At 37.5% G+C, this 24,555-nt stretch overlaps 1 long non-coding RNA gene across 12 annotated transcripts in view; it reads right to left on the bottom strand.

Annotated features, from left to right (window-relative positions):
• LOC112587870 overlaps positions 1–12,940 on the bottom strand; it is a 112,632-nt gene extending 99,692 nt beyond the window's left edge. For 8 of the 12 annotated variants that reach the window (XR_006542903.2, XR_006542902.2, XR_006542901.2 and 5 more), the window contains exons 1-4: positions 12,784–12,940; positions 12,484–12,555; positions 11,798–11,873; positions 10,170–10,256 (exon numbers count right to left, since the gene is read on the bottom strand). This is a non-coding gene — a long non-coding RNA (uncharacterized LOC112587870). Of the gene's footprint in view, positions 1–7,599; positions 8,104–8,338; positions 8,903–10,169; positions 10,257–11,797; positions 11,874–12,483; positions 12,556–12,783 lie in introns of those variants that run through there. The other 4 variants (XR_006542900.2, XR_006542899.1, XR_006542898.2 and 1 more) reach the window with 4 other exon arrangements.
• Positions 12,941–24,555: the final 11,615 nt, after the last annotated feature.

Here is a 24,555-nt window from a genome sequence, read left to right as displayed (position 1 = left end):
GTGTCTAGGATAGTAAATGATATCTAGTTTTTAAAATACCTTAAATGCAAGGTATCAAGTGTAAACAATCATCAGCGATTGCCTTAGAGACCTGTCACTATTTAAAAAGAAGAGACTAGGGCATAAAAGAACTACTGTACATTCCTGAGTTCACATTCTGCCTAGGGCTCATTCTGAGTTTATGTCACTTAATAATTTATAGAACCTTATGCTACATACAATTTTAAAACTTGTGAATGATCACAATGAAGTCCATGATTTGGTAACAATACCTGAACTTTCATACCCTTTCCTAGGCAAGTATTTGTTCACAAAATTACAACCTTATCTATTGAGAGGTAACTCTTGCCATCAACTTTTTAAAAAATGTATGAATCTCAACCTAAACCAAATTTGATAGACCATAAACGCCACTTGAAATGCACAGTTTTTCTTTAAAACTTAACATGTATCTCTGAACTTCAGCAGTTGAGTGTAACTAGGTTTACGACTATGGGCAAGACCATAACATTTCTAGATCTCTGTTTCTTCATTTTTATAGAGCAAGGCTTGGATTATATGACTTCCAAGATCTTTTTCTGCTTTCAAAATGAATTGCTGGGATAATATATGATGAATTATTTGAATTCTTGAGGATTATGAATTGATCTTGGATATTTTGAAGCATATTGTTGAATATTTAATTTTATAATGATCATTAAAATACATCTGTGCTTTATCACAGAGCATTATTACAAGCTTATGGAGATATTTTCTTTTTTGGATAATTTGGATCAGCAGAAAATTCAGAGCTCTCAAAATTGGAGAAAGACTGGATCCACTGATACCACCTTCATAAAGTCTGAAGAATATTATTGTTTTAAAATAAATGCCAGTGAAAAGGGCCAAAGAGTGGTATGGATTGGATTATACTATAGTTACATTAATTGCTTTTTTTTTTTCTTTTTCAAGTATACACATTGAAAAATATAAAATATTTTTTTAGTTTGTTGTACTTGGAATATTTACTTCAGAATACTCAGTTTTACTCTATCTCAGAAGATGGCAGGATGAAGTGTATTCATGTTAAAGCTGGATTTCTCAATAGCCTGCATTTTATTTTGGTTTACAAATTTTGGAAAAGAAAATGAACATTGGGAAATAGGATTGATTTGTGTGTGTGTGCACATTTGTGTGTTACTGCCAAGATTTTAAAAGAAAAATAATAGCCAATAAAATAGGCAATTTTGTTGTCCATTTGTCTCATACCTAAGGTTTTATCTTTAAAAAGCCATTGTTCTTTGTCTACTTGCCTACTTGCCTAATACATATGTGTATGGTAAAAGCTGTAAATATGCTTTGCTAAATATAATGCTATAGGAATTCACAACAGAAAATTTAGACATAATGGTGTCTCTACTACTTTAAGAACAATATCAGGGATAATGAACTTGCATATTAGTAAACAAAAATACTCCTGTACTTTTACATATCCACATTTGTATGTGGTATGTGTGTGTGTGTGTGTATATATATATATAGAGAGAGAGAGAGAGAGAGCGAGCAAGGCACACAGACACATACATACACTGAGAATATTTTAAAAGAAACTTGTCAAAATCACAATAGAAGTTGAAGAGAGCACTCACAAAATTTCCAAATCTCTGGATAATACCCAGAATAATTTTTTTAAGAAATGGAAAAATAATTATAAAACATATTGTGTTAATAAATCAGAAAAGGCGCTTGAAATAATCTCATAAAATGTTATAGCTTAAATAATGCCCTTCATCAGTATTCTTTGTTTAACATTTTATGTTTATTGATAAATGAAGATGCATTTAAATAATTCAAAGAAAACATTAGCTGCAAGCAAGGAATTAATAATTGATAGGACTGGAAGGACTCTTTTCACTTGGGAAATAGATAATATTAGCTTAATGTGGGGCTGTAGGAACAGAGGAAATGTAATGGATCTGCCTGCTTTAAACTGATGATGGTTATTGTGGTCTAAAAGTTGCTACAAAGGCAAAAGCGGGACAGCTCGGCAAGTGCAATAGATTTCACTCATAGGAGCTGACAGTGCAAATTGCGGTCTGATGTGTCAGATTTATACATGGGAGGAGACCTAATGATCATGACATAGACTAAGGAGATAAGAAAAAAAATAAAATGCGAGTTAACCATAATTGGAAAATGGAAAGAAAAAAACCCTTTGAACATATCATGATGTTAAAAATAAGAAAAGATTTTACTTTTCTCCATCTCTATGTTTGAGGATGGAGGCCAGTTAGAATGTAGCTACCTTGCTTTTGATCAGACACCCATCATAAGGTTTGAGTTAGATTCTCACGGCAATTCAGGCAGGGGCTCCAGCTGCACATGTGCAATGCCAGCATCTTTGGAGGGTCATGAGAGATGAACACCCTCAGAGAGAAGAGACACATATGTTGGCTATTTTCATCTCACCTGTATTTGTCCTTCTCCAAATATTAAAGAAAATTGAGTCATACACATCTGGGAGCTCCGGAGGCCATTAATTTTGCTCAGTCTTTTCCCTCTCCTCTTTCACTCCCACTCTCCGGGAGAGAGAGTTATTTTTGAGTGTGCCCAGGTAAAGTTCAGATTACTCCCTGGTAATTCATCTTTTCCATTGGGAAGGATGCCTCAATTTTCTAATCTGGCATAATTTAAATGTATGTCTTTAATAGTTATATTTAACCCATCTTGGCCCAAAAGGACCTCTAAATACAATCAGTCATTTCAGAAATCATCCCTCAAATTTGTCACTTTTGCTTTAAAACATTAATTTCCAAAAAAGGCAAATTTGGAATTAGTTTCAAAAAATTATCTCTAAAAAAAAAAATTATCTCTTTGCTAAAATTTCAGCCACTTATAAAGTCTATGATGTGGAATTTCAAGGTTTTGTACACACTCAATATTAAGGAAACAACTATACATATTTTGATTAAATCTTAAAGATCAACATCCTTCTCTTCTCATTCCCACTCTTTACACAAAACTCAGAAAAGAAACCATATAAAGAAAAGAAAGGCAAAATAAATCTATATTTTTCCCCAAGGTTCAGTTTCTTCATTTGAAAAGGAAAAAGAAGTACAATAAAGTCATATCCTCAGACACCTCCCCAGGCCCCAGGCAGGCTAGATAAAAGGGTGAAGTGAGCTAGATGAAGAGGGGAAACCAAAATGAAGAAACAGTGAGCAACTAATGTTGCTTAAGAGCTCTAAGTTATTGCCATGCACAAATATGGATTAAGTATTGCAATGTATTCGATTTTCAAGAGAAACAAGAAATGTGATTTTTATTCTCTGTATGGCATCTCACAAGCTTGAAATGTGAGACCAAATTCAAATAACTTACTTGAATTGGTCCATGTTATACAGAGCAAATAGATGTGCCAGCATGACCATAAGTCAAGGGAGGGAATCCAGCCAGAAACTCTGGTGCATATTGAATGGGCCTCTTGCCTTCTCATTAAGGCATGAACTCACTTCCACTAGAAGTCTCTCATTTGTGCAGACTAAAATCTCTCACTTTCATCATTGCTTTATTTTGGAAGCCAGTTTTCCTGTGGTCAGCAGACACCAGGCTAATTAGAACTTTATGTGACATTGCATTTTCAAAGTTTTCTTAAAATTAAGTTTTAAACTGATTATGAAGAATATGTGCTTAGTGTTGAAAGCACAGAAATCATCCATAATTCCACCATCTCAGAGCAACCACTGTTAGTAGCTTAGTGTATTGCTTTTTCTTTTACTTTCCTATATATGTGCATTAAGTTTTTGTATATACTCAATTCTATCAATTCCTGGGTCAGGAAGATCCCCTGGAAAAGGGATAAGGCCACCCGTGACAGTATTCCTGGACATCCCTGATAGCTCAGATGGTAAAGAATCCGCCTGCTATGCAGGAGACCTGGATTCGATTCATGGTTTTGGAAGATTCCCTGGAGGAGGGCATGGCAACCCAGTCTAGTATTCTTTCCTGGAAAATTCCCAGGAACAGAGGAGCCTGGCGGGCTACAATTCATGGGGTTGCAAAGAGTTGGACATGACTGAGCGATTAAGCACAGCACACAGCAAGAGAACATTACATAATTTCTTTTGGTTACATCTTACAGATTTAATTTATAGTATATAGTAACTAAACTCATAATGTATATTTAGTTCTGTTGCAACACTTTTTCAACATTATGAGTTCTGGTATACATACTAAAAGCACTTTTAGAAAAGGATATTATTGATTGCATAGCTTTTTAAAATTTTTCTAAGACCTAGATCTGATTCCTTAATAATTGGAATTGAAATAAGAATAATTGAAATACTACTCAGACATAAAAAAGAATAAAATTGATAGTTACAAAGACATTAATTGACTCAGAAGGTATTACGCTTAATGAAATGAGTCAGACAGAGAAAAACAAATACTGCATGATATCACATGTGGAGCTAAAAAAATTAAACTAGCAAACTTAACAAAAAGAAACAGACTCACAGATATAGAGAACAAGAGATAAGCAAGATAGGGACAAGAGATTCAAGTATAAACTCACTGCAGATGGTGACTGTAGCCAGGAAATTAAAAGATGCTTGCTTCTTGGAAGAAAAGTTATGACCAACCTAGACAGCATAATAAAGAGCAGAGACGTTACTTTGCCAACAATGGTCTGTCTAGTCAAGGCTACGGTATTTCCAGTAATCATTTAGGATGTGAGAGTTGGACTATAAAGAAAGCTGAATGCCGAAGAATTGATGCTTTTGAACTGTGGTGTTGGAGAAGACTCTTGAGAGTCCCTTGGACTGAAAGGAGATCCAACCAGTCCATCTTAAAGGAAATCAGCCCTGAATACTCATTGGAAGAACTTATGTTGAATCTGAAACTCCAATACTTTGGCCACCTGATGCAAAGAACTGATTCATTTGAGAAGACCCTGATGCTGGGAAAGATTGAAGGCAGGAGAAGGGGATGACAGAGGATGAGATGGTTGGATGGCATCACTGACTTAATGGACATGAGTTTGATTAAACTCTGGGAGTTGGTGATGGACAGGGAAACCTGGCATGCTGCAGTCCATGGGGTCGCAAAGAGTCGGACATGAATGAGTGACTAAACTGAACTGAATATAAAATAAACTGCATGGAAATATTATAAGGTACAAGGAACATACCCAATATTTTATAACTATAAATGGAGTATAACCTTTAAACACTGGGAATCACTATGTTATACACTTCAAATTTACATAATATTGTAAATCAATTCTACCTGTATTAAAAAATATTCTCCTGAAACCTAGATCTGATATCTAAATAATTATCTTTGTTGAGGCCAATAAGTTTTATGCTAACCAATGAGGAAGCAAGTTAGAATTGGTGTAGGTCATTATGGCATGTTATGGACAAACAGCTTACAGATGTACAGGACAAATTTGAGATCAATTAGGGAACAATAACAAAGAATGTTCAAACTACCACACAACTGCATTCATTTCTCATGCTAGCAAAACCCAAGTTAGGCTTAAGTACATGACTGGGAACTTCCAAATGTACAAGCTGGATTTAGAAAAGGCAGAGGAGCCAGAGGTCAAATTGCCAGCATCTGCTGAATCATAAAAAAGCAAGATAATTCCAGAAAAGCATCTGCTTCATTGACTACTTTAAAGCCTTTGACTGTGTGGATCACAACAAACTGTGGAAAATTCTTAAAAGAGATGGGAATACCAGACCACCTTACCTGTCTCCTGAGAAACCAGTATGCAGGTCAAGAAGCAACAGTTAGAACCAGACATGGAAGAACGGACTGGTTCCAAATTGGGAAAGGAATACGTCAAGGTTGTATACTGTCACCCTGCTTATTTAACTTATATGCAGAGTACATCATGTGAAATACTGGAATGGATGAAGCACAAGTTGGAATCAAGATTGCCAGGAGAAATATCAACCTCAGATATGCAGATAATACCACCCTTATGGAAGAAAGTGAAGAGGAACTAAAGAGCCTCTTGATAAAAGTAATAGAGGGGAGTGAAAAATCTGGTTTAAAACTCAACATTCAAAAATCTAAGATCATGGCATCTGGTCCCATCACTTTATGGCAAATAGAAGAGGAAAAAGTGGAAACAGTGACAGACTTTATTTTCTTAGGCTCCAAAATCACTGTGGATGGTGACTGCAGCCATGAAAAAAGATGCTTGCTCCTTGGAAGAAAAGCTATGACAAACCTAGACAGTGTATTAAAAAGCAGAGATATTCCTTTGCCAACAAACACCCATACAGTCAAAGCTATGGTTTTTCCAGTAATCATGTATGGATGTGAGAGTTAAAGAAGGACCATAAAGAAGGCTGAGCACCCAAGAATTGATGCTTCCAAACTGTGGTGTTGGAGAAGACTCTTGAGAGTCCCTTGGAATTCAAGGAGATCAAACCAGTCAGTCCTAAAGGGACTCAGTCCTGAATATTCATTGGAAGGACGGATGATGAAGCTGAAACTCCAATATTTTGGCCAACCCGGATGCAAAGAACCAACTCATTGGAAAAGATCCTGATGCTGGGAAAGATCGATAGCAGGAAGAGAAGGGAATGACAGAGGATAAGATGGTTGGATGGCATCACCGACTCAATGCACATTAGTTTTGAGCAAGTTCCAGGTGATGGTGAGGGACAGGGAAGCTTGGCACATTGCAGTCCATAGGGTCACAAAAGATTGGACATGACTGAGCGAATGAACACAAAAGGAGATCGCTATTAGTCAGGTACTCATTTCCATTCTGAGCTTTCCTATTTCTTAATAATATGTTTATTGATTCACCTATTCTTTAATCCACACATACTTTCATTTTTCTGGCTTTATTTTTAATCTTGCTTTTGGTGTTCCAGATGCTACACTATGTTCTAGCAATACAGATACAAATATGACACAAACCCAAACTCTCATTAACTTTTTTAATAGAGGACACAGTTAAGGAAATGTATAACTAAAATGCCATATAAATGCTATAAGTGAAGACCTCAGAGACTTAAAGATTTCATTCTTTTTCCTTTGATACATATTTTTAAGTTGTAAATGCAAATCTTTAATTTTTAGTCTCTAGTTACTAGTTTTGAAATTTACTACTCAGCTCTTGATCATATATTCATTATCATAAGCATTAAAAAACACAAGTTCCAGTTAATTTATGTTTGTATACATACCTTGCAGAATATCCATAGTCTCTGTGCTCCAAGAAGTTGCATTTTAGGTAACAGTGATGTTAAATGGTACTGATTCCAAAAAGTTGACTCCTTCAGACTTTTACAATTTCCAAACTTTTAGAATTTTAAATGTATTATAAAAGAATGAAATGACCAGTTACTATTGTTTTATTCAAGATTTACTTTGTTGCCTACTTAAGTGTCTTACCTTGTACTGATAGGAGAGGAATGCATTTGTTCCAGCTGAGAACAGATACAGGTTAAAACTTGGAAAGCCTGTGCCCAAGAGCCCAGTAACTGAGTGTCAAGATTGGCAGCTATCTAAACTGGGGATGGCTAGAAGTGTGAGCCTTTTGTATTCTGTTCAGGCTGCTACACCCAAATGCTACAGTCTGGGTGGTTTATGAACAACAGAAATTTATTTCCCACAGTTCTGGAGGCTGGAAGTCTACATCGGATTTCCAGCATAGTCATATTCTGGTGAAGGCCCTTTTCCAGGTTGCATACTACCAACTTCTCAACTTCTCTGTGACCTCATGTGATAAAAATAGGGATGGGAGTGACATGGGGTCTCTCTTATAAAAACAATAATCCCACTTCAGGAGGGATCCACTCTCATGACTTAAGAACCTCTCAAAGGTCCCACATTTTAATACCATCCCATTGGACATCAGGATTTCAACTTATGACTTTGAAGGAGACAAAAGCATTTAGGCCATAGTAGAGCAAGAGTGCACAGTGAGAAGATCAGGACTAAAAGAGGAAATCAGATAGCCAGACCTCACCAGGTAGTATGGCGGGCTCTGTAGGGGGAGCAAAGGCATATACAGTCCAGGATTCAGATACCATTCTGCTTGATTACTGAGTACCACCCTCCACCAATTTTTTATTCAGCTTGCAGCGCTTTCTGTACCTTGTCAAAAGAACAAAAAGCACAATTTGGTTACTGGTTTTAGAACTTCCTACTGTCGATTATGTAATAAAAATTGATATTAAATATGATCTGCAGATAAAAGTTTCAGAAGCCCAGACATTTGCTGTGCCTACTTATTTGTAAAGCAGGCATAGCACTTCCTAAGAACCATACTTACAAGCTGTTTTAAGAACTATCCGTACTTAAGGAGTTTGAAATTTAAAAGCTTAACTTAAATGTTAAATAAAAATTTAACTTTTTATTAAGAATATATTCAGAAATAAACCCACACACACATAATCAGTTTATAACAAAGGAATCAATGCAGAAAGGACAGTATCTCCAATTAAAGTGTTGGGAATATTGGAGAACTACATACAAGAAATGAAACTTCACTACTACCTCACACCAAATATATACAAAGAGTGGATTAAAGACTTGAGTGTAAAACCGGAAATCATAAAATTCCTAGAAGAAAACAAAGGTGGTAAGCTCCTTGACATTGGTCTCTGCAAGGATATTTTAGGTTTGACATCAAAAGACAACAAAAACAAAAATAGATAAGTGGGACAACTTCAAACTAAAAAGTTCTTCACAGAAAACAAAACCATCAACAAAATGAAAACGTAAATATGGAATGGGAGAGAATATTTGCAAATCTTATATCTGATGAGCGTTTAATAGCCAAAATATATAAAAATGCATACAACTCAATAGCAGAAACAATCCAGTTAAAAAATGGGTGCAGGATCTAAATTGGCATTCTTCCCAAGAAGATACACAGATGGCCAAAAAGTACCTGAAAAGATGCTCAACATCACCAGGGAAATGCAAATCAAAACCATGGTGAGCCATCACCTTACAACCTAGAATGGTTACTATCAAAAAGTCAAGTAATAACACATGTTGGCAAGGGTGTGCCAGGAAGGGAGCCCTCAAGCACTGGTAGAAATGTAAACCGATGCAGCCACTATGGAAAACAGTATGGAAATTCCTCGGAAAATAAAAATAGAACTACTGTATGGTCAACTTCTGGATATTGATCCAGAGAAAATGCTGATGCAGCCACTATGGAAAACAGTACGGAAATTCCTCGGAAAATAAAAATAGAACTACTGTATGATCAACTTCTGGATATTGATCCAGAGAAAGTGAAAATACTAGCTCAAGAAGATATGCATCCCTATATTCACTGCAGCATTATTTACAATAGACAAGATATGGAAGCCACATGTGTCTATCCATGCAGGAATGGATAAAGAAAATGGGGGACACGCACATTTATTATTCAGCCATAAAAAAGCAAGAAATCTTGCCATTTACAACTACATGGATAAAACTTGAGGGGATTATGCTAAATGAAATGTCAGACAGAGAAAGACAAATATTGTATGATCTCACTTTTGGGTGGAATCTAAAACACAAGTTCACAATCATCACCACCACTCCCACAACAATAGAGCTCATTGATAATGGAGACTGATCTTTCTCAGGGAGATGTAATAAGTCAGGGGGTGCCAATACAGCATGGTGACTATACTCAATAAAACTTAAGTATTGTGTATTTCAAAGTTGCTATGAGACTAGATCTTAAAAATTCTCACCTCCAGAAAAAAATTTTCTAACTATGCGTGGTGTTGGATGTTAACTAGATTTATCATGGATGTTAACTAGATTTATTATGGTATTATTTCACAATATATGCAAATACTGAATCAATACACATATATGCACCTAATATAATGTACACCTAAAACTAATGTACAATATTTCAATTATACCTCAATTCAGAAAAGTTTATTAAGCCATCTCAAAGTCCCATGTATGGTAGATAGTAAATAAACAGCCCCCACCTTCTGCTTACCTCCAAACTTACTGATGAGAAAAGACATGTGAAACAAATGGAAAATAACACAAGACAAGGAAAAATTGCATCATTAAGGTCTAATACCTCATTCTACTCACTGGAACTTCTCTTTACAGAGACATTTGGTACATAAAGAAATTTGTTCTAGGTAAGCCATGGTAAACATCTGAATGTGGTAAAGTTGTGAAAATACTCTTACCTCAGTTCTTTATTCTTGGATGATTTCAAACTGATTGAAAGTGGTCTGTTCTACAAGCAAATCCTCATTTCTCAGCTCTCACTTTGCCTGGTGGGTTAAGTCAGGACATGTTAGGTTAACTACTGCTAGCAAAGAGGAAAGAAAGATAAAGGATAATACACTAAAACTGAAGAGCAGAATTCAAAGTGATATCAGAAATAACCAATCAGTGGGAATGCACTGAAGTAACTCTTGAGTCGAATCCCCTACAGACATAAGGATTCCTCACACTGCACACACTAAGGATGGGCTAAGATCACAGGGATCGCCTGAGTTTGAAATCCCAAGTAACTCAGATTCTTGCTCACAGCTGCTCACCAGTCCTTTTGTCTACATTCAATGGTATGTATGTGTGTGTGAAAAAATCTCAGTCATGTCCCACTCTTTGTGACCCCATGGACTGTGCCTGCCAGGCTCCTCTGTCCATGGGTTCTCCAGAGAACCCATGGACAGAGAATACTGGAGTGGGTTGCCATGCCCTCCACTAGGGGATCTTCCCAACCCAGGGATCAAACCCAGGTCTCCCGCATTGCAGACAGATTCATTACCGTCTGAGCCACCTGGGATGGTAGGCATGTATATAACGATGGGCTGCAGAAACCGCAGTGGCAGAAAGCAACTTTCTTCCCCAGCCAATATGAATCCTCTCAACAGAACATTGAGCTGGATGAGCCAGCAATGACAGTAGACACATACATCTAGGATTTTGTTTTTTAAACTATATATACTGCTTTTAATAGCATGATTACAGCTGTTAAGTGATGCCTCTAGACTGAAGAGGACTGCAATGAGAAGCACCCCAGCCAAGAGGCATGGGAGCAGCATGCTCTTCTCATTATTGCCAGTTAGTAAGGACAGAACATATGGTCACTTCACAGAGGTGAGTTATCAACCAACCAACAGGAATCCCAGCCAAGTTTCCCAGCCAGATTCCTTCTTTTAAATTCATTTATACTCTTTCTATTTCTTCTTCTCTCTTATTTTGAATTATTGTTGTTGTTTTTTTTTTCTTTCCTAATGGGGGCAGGATATATCTTAGGAAACTCATTTCCAACCAGGAAAATAACCTAGAAATAAGTTCTCAGAGTGACACCCTGCCCATAACCTACGGACAGTGAACAGCTAGCAGCTATAACTAAACAACGTTGTCCCTGGCAATAGAACAGGCAGGCCTGGTATCAATTTGGTTCTAATGTTCAGTAGTTGGGTGGTCTTAGGGAAGTCATAGAACCTTATTTTACCCAAGAATCTTCAGCTATAAAATGAGTAAGCCCCATCTCAAAGTCTGCTGTAAGGATTAAGTAAAACAGCGGCCCTGGCAAGACCAGTGCTATGCCTGCCTCTGGCATGTAATCGAGAAGGACTGTTATTGATATTAATCTTAAAATGGTTTTTTTCTTTTTTTAATTTTCTGGTGACAATATAGAGCTTCAGAGAATTCTGACTGTAACTAAGGGGCCTTAAAGTGAAAGCAATTCCATTTTCTTTTCTCTAAAATGAAGAGAGCTCCTAGAGATGACCAGCCCAGCAGTCCCTGCTCCCTCATGGACCCACTCCCTTCCCTAGCTGAAGAGTTAGACCACACTCACCTTGGTGGCAGCCCAGCAGATCCAACCTTTGCCATTGGGGTTGATATTCATTGGCACCAGCCCTTCCACCAAGTAGCTGAGAGGGTCAGAGGAGAAGGAAATCCTTTATTTGGTTTCAGAGGCCACTGATGACCCAAATGACTACAGCTGGGAACATCCCTGGGGTCCACTTTTAGCTGTTCCTGCTTATCTTCCTCCTCACCTGGAACCTTTCGAATGCTTCCATTTCTTTAGACTCTATGCCTATATCACTATTTTCCACCCTCCCAATATATCTTTGAAGATGTTGCTGTTAAGTTGCACTTTTGTTTGTGTGAGATAGAGAGACACATTGTTTGTTCTTTATAAAAAGCTTAAACAAGGTAAAAAATGTCCTTAGAAGGCATTGACCCACTCCCGTCCTGCAAGTTCCTGGGGTCAGATATTTATGTCCTCCATCCCCATCCTCCCCTTGTTAACAAAAAGGAAAAATTTGAAGAGAAAGTATATATAATAATTACACTAAAAAAAATACATTAAACAATATTAAAACCCCAAATAAGAAAAATTCAGCAGAACTGTCAGCACCATTTACCCTATTTTCTGACCCCTCTACCCTCTCCCACCCCAACACCCCTCTCCTCGCATTCTCCCACACCTCCTGATAGAGTCTCTCACTCCCGCAAAGCTCTGGTCATGTGACTCACCTTTGGTGGCTGAAGGAGACCTCAAATGGGTGGGCTGGGTGAGGACAGGGGCGCAGGACACTGGAGGATGGGCTGGGGAGAGGGGAACATCAGGCAATGAGATGCTAAGAAACACCCAGACTACCAAAGACTACACAAGAATTACACAAAATAATCGACTGTCTGAGCTACCAGGGAAGACCCTAAGCAAAAATACCTAGTACAATTCCTGTTTCATAGTAATACTTAGCAGACCAATAAAAGTATTGCAGCAAGGTTTCTACAAGGTAATGTAACCAAACCAAGCTTGGGCCCACTCACTGGCACACAGTGAAGCCAATCTACTGAAGGTTGCGGTGAAGGAAAGTGCCGCGTTTAGTACAAGGCCAGGCAAGCAGTAAGTGCAGCTCAGGCTCAAAAGACTCGAACTCCCCAATGGCTTTCAGGTTTTTAAAGACAGGGTGAGGGAGAGGGTTTCAGGGTATGCGATCAGCTAATGAACATTCTTCTGATTGGCTGGAGATGAGGTAACTGGGAGTCAACATCATCAACCTCATATGTTTAACTTCTCCCACCTGGTGAGGCTTTCGGTGTCTGCAAAACAGCTCAAGGGTATGGCTCAGGATATTCTCTATAGTCTTTGAGGAAGAACTAAAGGTGCTTGACTTGGTTGAATGGCTAAACTATTACTATTTTGTCTTGCTTGACTCTTTTCCTTTGTGTCTGCATTTCCTCACTTCTATGATTAAATTTGCTCTTTGGGATTGCAAAAGGTCTAGGTGAGTACAGTTTTTCTACAACAAGAGGCATACAGAGGACATGGAGGGATCTGTCCCAGGAAGGCCTCATGGGGTCCTGCTTGGTTACAATCCCCCATGTTTTGATACTCCTCAATCTTGAGGGAGAACAGGTATGGGACGAGAAAGGGAATAACGTTTTTAATAAAGTGGTTAATCATGAACTTTGCAGAGCAACTCAATTTTAGGGAGACTCAGTTTCAATAAATTCTGTTAAGTCACTAGGCTGTGTCTGACTTTTTGAGAGCCCATGGGCTATAGCCTGCCAGCCTCCTCTGTCCATGGAATTTCCCAGGCAAGAATACTGGAGTGGTTTGCTAGGCCCTCCTCCAGGGGACCTTCCCAACCCAGGGTTCGAACACTCATCTCCTGCATTTGCAGACAGATTCTTTACCACTGAGCCACCAGGAAAGCCCTTCAGTAACTTCTACTCATGTGTGAATGTGTAATGTAGACATGGAAAAAAGAAAGCTAAAACATAAGAACTCTGTCATATTTTAGGGCTTCCCTGTAGCTCAGACGGTAAAGAATCTGCCTATAATGCAGGAGACCTGGGTTCTATCCCAGGGTTGGGAAGATCCCCTGGAGAAGGGAAAGGCAACCCACCCCAATATTCTTGCCTGGAGAATCCCATGGACAGAGGAGCCTGGTGGGCTACAAAGGCTACACGGGGTCACAAAGAGTTGGACACGACTGAGAGGCCAACACACACACACATGACGTGGAAAAGCTTGCTATAAAGACTTTCACAGTACCATTGTTCCTCATCTTCTCCAATTATGTTACAGTCTGTACAAGCAAAAGAGTGAAAAAAAGGAAAAGAAAAATACAGTATTTACTTATACAATCATCCTTCAGGTACCTGTAGGGTGTCTGTTCTAGGACCCCTGGGATATGCAAATTTGAAAATATTCATTTCTCTTATATAAAATGGCATAGTATTTGCATATAACCTATATACATCCTATGTATACTTTAAATCATCTCTAGATTACTTATAATACCTAAGCAATGTAAATGTTATGTAAATAGTTGTAAATACAATGTAAATGCTATGTAAATAGTTGCCAGGCTGGCAAATTCAAGTTTTGCTTTTTGGAACTTGCAGGAATTTTTTTTTTTTTTTCTGAATATTTCCAGTCCACAGTTGGTTGAATCTGCAGATGTGGAAGTCACAAACACAGAGGGCTATGCTATTCAAGGTTGTTACCAAGTACACACACGTGCACATGGACGTGCACACACACACCAAAGTAAAACACTTTAAATGATGATGAAATTAGGGTAAAAAAAAATTAGGGTAAAAAAACATAAACAAAACAAAAAGTGAAATTAATTTATGGACTGCTCTTTGTAAAGTTTTCTTTCTACGCTGGCTAGAGGAGGACCACAGGTTTTATTTTGAGCTTGCATTATAATGGAATAAGGCAGCTAGATTTTAGCTACCCAGAGTTATTCTTGCCTCTCACATGTTCAGTACCAGTAGAGTTTGTTTTTATATTGGAAGCTCCAAAGCAAATATCACTACCTTCCAACACAGAATATAGTCTACAGAATTCCCACTTGGTTAAAATTTTATAATGCTTAATTAAAAATATTCTGCATCCTTTAGAAAAATGAGAATGCATGTAGAACAGTTGCAGTCTGAGATGGCCAGAAGCAGGGAGAGGAGAATGGAGCTCAGCTAGCTGGAAAGCGTACACCCCCAAGTTCTGCTCAGCTCTGCCCCATGGAAATGTGGGCCAGTGTGGCCAGCATTTATTGGTAAGTTCTTTCAATTCCAAAGATTACTTAGTTTGGTTTCTCAGATCCACTTTTTCACTGGGCAATGAGCCTAATTTTTAAAAAGTAAGTAGATATAGAAGATGATGATAAAGTCAACATTCCAAACAGAATAAAAAAGTGTCACTTCTGTGTAAAAGACAGTAGAAGTTAGATAAAAATAATTTTTGAGTTTACAAATAAGTATTGGGGAGGATGTGGAGAAAAGGGAACCCTTGTACATGCTGCTGGGACTGTAAACTAGTACAGTCGCTATGGAAAATAACCACTCTAAAAAATAAAAACTAATTCAAAAAGATACATGCACCCCAATGTTCATAGCAACATTATTTGCAGTAGCCAAGATATGGAAGCAAGCTAAGCATCTATCAACAGATGAGTGGATAAAGAATATGTGATACCACACATACACACACACACACACACACATAATATTGCATATGCTTGCATGCTAAGTCACTTCAGTCGTATCCAGCTCTTTGCAACCCTATAGACTGTAGCCTGCCAGGCTCCTCTGTCCATGGAATTCCCCAGGCAAGAACACTGGAGTGGGTTGCCATTCCCTTCTCCAGGGGATCTTCCTGACCCCAGGGATCAAACCCACATCTCTCAGATCTCCTGCATTGGCAGGCAGGTTCTTTACCACTACTGCCACCTGGAAAGCCTACAGTGTAATGTTGTTTGTGAATGTGCGCTAAATTGCTTCAGTTCATGTCTGACTCTTTATTATTCAACCATAAAAGAATGAAATTTTTGATATTTGCAATGATGTAAATGGACTTAGAAGGTATTATGCTTAGTGAAATATGTTAGACAGGGAAAGACAAACACTATATGTTATCATTTATATGTGGAATCCAAAAAATAAATCAAAGGTGTTTAATAAAATAGGAAAACTCACATAGAAACAGAGAACAAACTAATGGTTACCAGTGGAGAGAGGGACGGGTGGAGGACAAGATAGTGTTAGGGGACTAAGAGACACTAATTACTATGTATAAAATAAATAAGCAACTAGAAATATTGTTTAGTGCAGAGAAATATAGCCATTGTTTTATAATAACTTTAAATGGAGATAATCTGTAAGAATATTGAATTACTCTGTTGTACATACACCTGAAACTAATATAATATTGTAAATCAACTATTCTTCAATGAAAATTTTTAAATAAAAAGAAAGATATTGTATATTAAAAAGTAAAAAAAATGTTTTTGAGAATGCTCCCTTCCTTGACATGATTACTAAGGAGACAACAACCAAAAGCATGCATTGCTGCTAAGTCGCTTCAGTCGTGTCCGACTCTGTGTGACCCCATAGATGGAAGCCCACCAGGCTCCTCCATCCATGGATTTTCCAGGCAAGAGTACTGGAGTGGCGTGCCATTGCCTTCTCCAGAGCATGCATTAATAGAGAGCTTTTAAGTTTTGAAAGATGGTTTCCTTCACTGGGATTATCAAACTTTTTTAGTAAAGAAGCACAAACAGCAGACAAAAATTAATGGTTAACACTGAAGATCCAGGAGTACAGACCAAAGTAGGTCCTCAAAAGTAAGAAAATTCTTTGAAATCTTACATTTCATCTCAAAAGTTCATGCAAAATTCATGACATAACTGTGTTTGTTTTAATTAAATGTCCAAATTCAAAACAGTTTCAAGTATTCTACAAAATCTTATAATAAAACTGATGCCCTGGGAAGATGCAGTGTTTTTATCCTGTGGTTTCAAGACCTGTCCCCACTGCTATACGCCTCCCAGAAGGATGGGGAGCCCATTTGAGGGTCAGGCAGCTGTATAAATTCCTCCAAACCTCATAATAGCCTTTATGTGGATGAGTAAGTGATATTCTTGTTCCTTTTAGCAGATACAGAAAGTTAGACTTAAGGAAATGAAACGCTTACCTCTTGCTTCTCGTTAGTGATGACTGTGGACCTAAAATCCAGGTCCTTTAATTCCATGACTTCTTCCCATTTGGAACCTCCAAATTCAGTTTCTACCGAATTTCAGTCCACGCTTTATGTGGCTGCTATTACAACTTAAGGTGCTCTTCCAAAGCTTGGAGATGCAACTTTTATCTAAAGAATTCCAGGCAATGAGACAGTTTTGTTAATTCTGTTTTATTTTCAAAATGTCTTTGTGTCTGATAGAGGCTAGTCAACATGTATGTCAGGAATCTGATGTGCTGAGAAGCTCTGCTTTGCCATATATTTGCTGTCTGCTGGTTTTGTTCACAAATGTGAAGCAAGGGAGTCATGTCTTGTGTTGCAGTAGTGTCTGTGTTATAGATTGCTGACAACAGGTAATGAAAGTTGGACCTATTCTTTTAGATGACTGGTATTAAATGGAATGGCTCTTTGAGAGGTACCAGTTCTTTCTAACTGGTGGTCTTTTGAAAGAGGCTTTTCCAAACATGTTTGCCTTCTGAAAGAGTATTAGATGCGGGCAGTCTATCACCCTTTCCAATAGAGAAGATGGATTAGTTTCGACTGACTCTGTGTAAGAAGCTTGGTTCTGGTCCAGCTGGCAAGAGCATAAAGCAAAGTAATTACTTGAAAGTAAAAAGGAAAGAAAAGGAAAAAATAGATATTGTATCCAGTATCCTCCCTGTTTACTTAGGATTCCAAATTTCTTTTGAATTAAAAAAAAAAAAATCTTTTTAGGGCCAAAAAATAAAATTCCATAGTATCCCAGTGGAAACCCCTCCAATAGTGGTTTGGGTGTTAATAGTGGTGTTCATTATTTTTCCTTTGAAAATATTTATCGAAATCATAGTAATTAATTTTATACCAGACTCTCAGAATCTACATGGACTCTTGAGACAAGTGAAAGCATTAACTATAATGGAAAATGTGAACACCATTCATTTCTTGAGACAACTGCTATTTAATATATGAGCTACCAGGAAAGCCCATTTAATATATAAACTATATTAACTCCATAACCCCTTCTATAGTGGTGAAATTCTAGATAAACAGTTGTCAAATAAATATATGTCATAAATATATAAAATGTTAAAATGAAATTATAAAATATGATTGTTTTATAGTTTTCAAGGGAGCATAAGAGCAAACAAGTAGCTTAAAATCTCAAAACATTTTAGTTGGACAATCTAGTTTATATAAATACCCTTGAAAAGCAATTAAGAACAGGGAATACAGTTCCTAATTTATAATTATCAGAAGTGAGGCAGAGGTTTCATGACTTTTTCAAATCACCCATCATAGGCTTATTCAGAAATAATGTTATAGCTGGCTTATTCACACACTACTAAGAATTTTAGAATTTGGTGAAATAAAAAAAGAAAGAAAGAAACATGTAAGGGCATTGAAGGAAGGGGGAAAATGCTTGAATGGATTAGTTTTCTTCTCAATGATTACCCTTTCCTCAGTTCTTCAGGATTAAAAATTTTAAAAACATTTTCATATTCAAGTAACTATCCAAACTATTTAATACCATACCAAAAAAATGCTTCTTAGAAAGCAGGTCTCAAGAAAATACACTTTTCCATTTTCACATTGTTCTTCATGATTCACTGCAGCTTAGGCTCTTTCCAGTGGCAAGCTCTACTGAATAGGAAGATAGCTGGAGAGGGATTTCACCCTACCCCCAGATATTGGGCAAAGAGACTTATCGTTGGGTGACGGCTATGTGAAGAAGGACTTTAGACAGCATCCGCCTGTGTCTGAACACACAACACGGCAGTCAGGTATGCTTCTGCACAGGACTTAGAATTTGTGAGGAAACAGAGAATTTCTATACAGTCCAAGCCCTCAGTACTCAGGTTTAAAAGCATGGGATTTTCCAGAAATCACAGTTTTGTTGTTTAGTTGCCTTTGGGACCCCATGGACTGTAGCCCTTCAGGCTCCTCTGTCAATGGGATTTCCCAGGCAAGAATACTGGAGAGGGTTCCCATTCCCTCCTCTGGGGCATCTTCCCAACCCAGGGATCAAACTTGAGTCTCCTGTATTGTCAGGCGGATTCTTTACCACCTAGGAAGCCCAGAAATCACAGTAGCATGTGTTACAGAAGTACTCTAGGGAGAGCATGCTGAAGATGGTAGGGAAATTATTCAGCAACTCCTACCGCTTAGACACTGACTGATTGTAAAAAACCGCCAACTGCAGGAGGGTCCAGGAGCTCCCTTGCTGATCCAAGCTTCAACTCTTAAGTCTGGATTGAGAAAGGTCAGAGAGTCTTAAGGGGCTGTGGTTGTAAAGGGGTAAAGCAGTAGCTATTTAACAAGTATATAAAAATATTACAAGGTTGTAGTTATTAGTACAGCTATGTCAGTTCATGCCACTGAAAAGCAGCCCTAGTATTATGCTGTAATATTATTGAGTGATTTGTTTTCTACTTTGGTTAATTTGTAATCTAATTTTAAGTTTTCAATGGGAAAATGCATTTTGAGTTCTGTTTGCTACTTACACATTCTACTTTACTATATATACACATGAACTTTTGAAACACAAACTCATTTTATATTGGACATCATCTGTAACATGGATATTATATCATATTACCATCTGTGGTCTTCTCAAGAGATATATTTTGAATAATAATATATCTTAAGCTCTTCCCCTAGCCAAATGATAACTGAATGTCTACATAGCCTTTTAAATATAACTTATGCTTCTTAAGATTTAAAAATGAGGTCTCAGGACTTCTCTGGTGGCTCAGTGGCCAAGACTCCATGCTCCCAGCAGCTGGCCTGAGTTCCATCTCTGGTCAGGGAACTAGATCCCACAGGCCACAACTAAGACCATGAGCAGCCAAATAAATAAATATTTTTAAAATGAGGCCTCTATTCAGCTATTTCAGATTTTCAGATTCAGAGTTTATTCTAACTTTTGGAATCCTCATTAGATAAATGAGACAAAGTTGTGCTGTGGTAGAGAGGGCCCAACTTGATGTAAAAGGAGACCAGCAAAGGGCCTTGTGAGATTGTGACGCTCTCCTACTTCACTGAGGTCCGCATGTCTGATGTTTAACAACTCCCTTTCTCTGGACCCACCCGGTCCAATCCAGGAGCCACTACCCGCATGTGAGTATTTATTAAAATTTTAGTTCCTTAGTCATATCAGCCCCATTTCAAATATCCATTAGCAACATATGGCTAGTGGCTAACATACTGGACAGCACAGATGCAGTCCTATTTCATAGAAGAAAGTTTTATTGGATAGTTCTGGTCCAGAAGTTTATTATATCTTACTTTAATTTCTCTCACTTAGAGTAAAAACATTTCATCTTTTTTCTGTCTCCAGAGGAGGGAGAAATAGTTTAGCTGATCAGTCAAAATTTATTTTCAGGTTTCTAAAAATGATTATTGTCATGTTTCTCACTTGTGTGCTTTTAAACAAACTATTCTACAGAAGGACCACCATGGGTCCTTTTATTCCAACACACGGTGAGATTCTCAAAATCCAAAGTTTTCTATGCCTTTATTTTGCAATTATAAATCTGAGATCTGCATTTAATTCTCTAACACAAATCTAACGTTAAGTGTTATATTGTGCCTCTAGGAATCTCCCTTAGAAAATTTTCTGTTAAAAATAAAATGACACTGGCTTTATAACCATTCCTCCCAGTAAAAAAAAAAAAAAAAAAAAAAGAAGAAAAAAAAAGAAAAGAAAAGAAAGAAATCAAAATGAATATTTAGGTAATTTTCTTATGTTGCCCAGATGCAGATCCACTAAAAACAAGGAAAAGACTTTAGACCAAATTCAAGTTTTCGTAGGTAGACACTGTTTTCATGGGTAGACACCTCCAACATTCTCCTAGACATCACTCTGACTGCTGAATATGATTTGGTCATGCCTCAGTGGAGAAGGCAATGGCACCCCACTCCAGTACTCTTGCCTGGAAAATCCCATGGATGGAGGAGCCTGGTGGGCTGCACTCCATGGGGTCGCCAGGAGTCAGACACGACTGAGCGACTTCACTTTCACTTTTCATTTTCATGCATTGGAGAAGGAAATGGCAACCCACTCCAATATTCTTGCCTGGAGAATCCCAGGGACGGGGGAGCCTGTTGGGCTGCTGTCTATGGGGTCGCACAGAGTCGGACACGACTGAAGCGACTTAGCAGCAGCAGCAGCAGTAGCAGCAGTGATGTTTTGACTAGACTATAGTACACTATACAAACCAGATAAAATCTAAGGAGAAAAGTCCACCCACTGTTTAATCTACATGATGCCAAGCTCAGGTAAGATCAGTTGTTTCATTGGGTTGACCGATTCTTTAGGCAGCATCTATCTTATCTGTGAAGAGATGTTACTTAGAAACTAGCAGCCTCTTAGTGTCCCATTTGTATCACCAGATAAAACAAGTGACAACAGATTTCTCCTTTGCAGTGATTTTATATATACCTTTTGGTTTTATCACCTGCAATAGGAAACTTTTCAGAGTGTTAATTCAATTCTTGTTCCCTTTGACCCTGACAGACAGAATTGCAGATAAAGGTGTGTTTTTATACTTTCGACCTTGGCTCCAATAGGGGCTGAGATGGCAGTGGGCTTGAGAACACTACTGAAAGGATTTTTTGCCAAGCTGGTTGGCATTCTGTATGCTTGTAGTGTATTGATGCAGTATTTGCTTTGGCATCATGAGTGCTGTCCTTCTCATTTTTTAAATGTAGCTATTAAGAATGCAGCTTTTGTTTATTTTTATACCGTTAGAAGAAAAAATAAAAATGCCTTGATACTTACAATCAACGGATGTGATATGCCAGGGTAAATCCCTTAAGCTAATTTTCCCTTTATAATATTTCAGTTTTAGTTTTAAAAAGTCATAGCTGTTTATTGTTTTTTATAAAGTCCTGTTTAAAGTAAAGATAGGGATGTTGAAGATAAATTATATCAATACTACCAACTCAATTTCTGGAATGTAGCTAGTCTAGATAAACCAGGCTTTTGAATTTCCTTTTCTTTTTTGGTCTTAATTTTGTTTCTGACCCTTAAAAAATCTATCATCTCCAAAAAAATTTTTGAGAAATTTTTAAATTCTTCAGATCACTTCTGAAGCCAAAGATAAAACTAGCCAAATTGCTCTCAAAATATTAATACATTCATTGATGTTCTGATCAACTCTTTTTTTAATTGTGTATATACACAATAATGAAAATTATTTAATCAGATTTTCTCATGTTTAGAAGAGCAAATAAACTTAGATTGTGACACTGCAAGGGATAAATTGTTGCCAACAATCAATTGCTAAATTTTGATCACCTTTCTTGCTATAATTCTCATTTATAAGTCTGTTTTCCATTCTTGCATTATCTTATTCCTGGAGCATATAATAATCTTGTAAACCTGACTAGATTCCTATATTCATCTGCCTATGAGATCTGCGTAAAAAGTATTTCTTTTTACATATTGCAGATGGGCTCCTATCTAAAATGTTAAAAGGTTGTGTATTGTACAAATCTGTCTCTAAGGTCAGATTCAAAGCTCCACAAGGTATGTACTCAAGTGGCTTCTTCCGGTCCATAAGAGCAGACCTGGGCTTTATCCAGCTTGCCAGGAATACAAGTACTGTTCAGGAAAATGTGTTGAAATTTCTCATACTACCTATAGCTGTTGATGGAACAAAACCCCAGCACCCACCAATCCCCACCCTCAAATCTTTATGTGATATGATATGAGTGCATCATAATATTTCCTCTATGTAAAATCCCTTCTTTTCCTTCATTGCCTTTTTATATCTTCCAAACCATTCCTTTAAGAACCACCTCAAATGTTTCCTTTTCCAGAAATCTCTGAAGTCCGTTTTAGTATATTTACAGCATGTATTACCTTCTACATTATGTTATACCTCTTTGTAAGTTTGCCTTAATTACCCTGCTAGATTTTAAGTTCCTTTGTGACTGGGAATTGTGTTATAATAATTTTTGGTTTACCCATGGTGCCTAATATAATATTATTAATTAGACAATAAGCAAACTCTGTTCTCTTTGAGACTGTGTGAGAGCTTATTATGTAACATATAACCTAAAAGAATCAATCAAAAGGAATCCTATCTTGTACATTTAGATAGTACCTTTCAAATGCCTATATTCTTTTACATTATAATTGTACAATACCTTTCATCAAAGTCTATTGTTTCTCTTTACAACTGAAGAGCCCATGGATTGTCAGACTTACTCCTGAAAAGAGTAAATTTCCAGAGATCCTACTTGGAAGACAGGTCATTTCAGGAAAGAAACTCTTTTTATTCTGTGTTTACCCATCTTTCACTTAACACCAAATATCTAAACCCATAAGGGATTGTGTAACACACTGCACTAGATGGTTAAGAACTTGGGTGTGGCAGCCAGATGGAATGAGATTCAAATACTTATCCTACCATATCCTAGCTGTGAGAAGTTGGACACAGTACTTAACTCCTCAGAGCTTGACAAATAGGGCTAAGAGTACCTGATGTAACATAGATAAACACTTAGCCCTCTACCTGTCTGGCTTTAGGTTTTCAATAAATAGTAATTATCATTATTCCAAGTATAAAGTTGGGTTAGCAGCAGGGAGGAAAGAACATACTGGATTAGGAACCATAAACTACAGAGACTGGGGTGATTAGAATGTGAATCGAATTGGGAAGATCTAGTCATACCTCAAAACAAAACAAAGAAAAACTGTTGAGATGGAAAAATGAAATAAACAGAGGAACAACTCAGAATAGCATGCTAAGAAATCTGTATTTGTTTCAAAAATTTAGAGTTACATGATACAGTTCCCTGAAGTGGGTGGCAGATGGTATTTAAAGTCTGAGAGCACATGCAAGAGAGTCTGAGGAAGGGAGACATTGAGGCTAGGAGCCCTTGGAAGTGTGGCAGTGACTCAGCCAGTGACTGTGAGGATGCTGATCCTCAGAAACAAGAGAGGTAGTGTTCAACTGAAATGACACTGAAGAGGAAAATCCAGTAGGACTTGGAAGCCTCTGGAATATGGGGAAGGATATGGACAGGTTAGATAAGACCTTTAGAGAATGCTGACCCCATAAATAGAAATAGGCTGATTGGGAAGCAGACTTATTTTTGCAACAGGATTTGTCTTAGTCTGTTCAGGATGCTATAACAGAATATCATAAATGAGGTGGCCTATAAACAACAGAAATTTATTACTCACAGTTTTGGAAACTGGGAAGTCCAAGATCAAATTGTTGGCAGATTTAGTGTCTGGTGAGAGCCCATTTTCTTGTTCATAAATGGCCATCTTCTTGCTGTGACCTGCAAATTTGGGAGGGAAATCAACCTTCAGCATACAGCAGGATGTTAACTTCACTTTTAGGCAATATCAGTTTGAGTAACAATGAGATGATGAGTAATGAATATTGTTTAGGTCTGAAATAGAGGAATCTCTAGCCAGAAGTAGGTTTTAGGTCACTCCAATGAAGAGTACTGTGGGGTGAGTCCCAGCAACCAGCTTCTCTTACTCCATAATTGTGATTCAGATTTGCTTGAATTTCTGAGCCTCCCTAAACCACAATAAAGCAAACACGTTTGCTAAAACCTGTCTCTTGAAA

Source organism: Bubalus bubalis, chromosome 11 (assembly GCF_019923935.1).
Source record: "Bubalus bubalis isolate 160015118507 breed Murrah chromosome 11, NDDB_SH_1, whole genome shotgun sequence".
Classification (NCBI taxonomy): Eukaryota; Metazoa; Chordata; class Mammalia; order Artiodactyla; family Bovidae; genus Bubalus; species Bubalus bubalis.
This window is presented reverse-complemented; position numbering and strand designations above follow the sequence as displayed.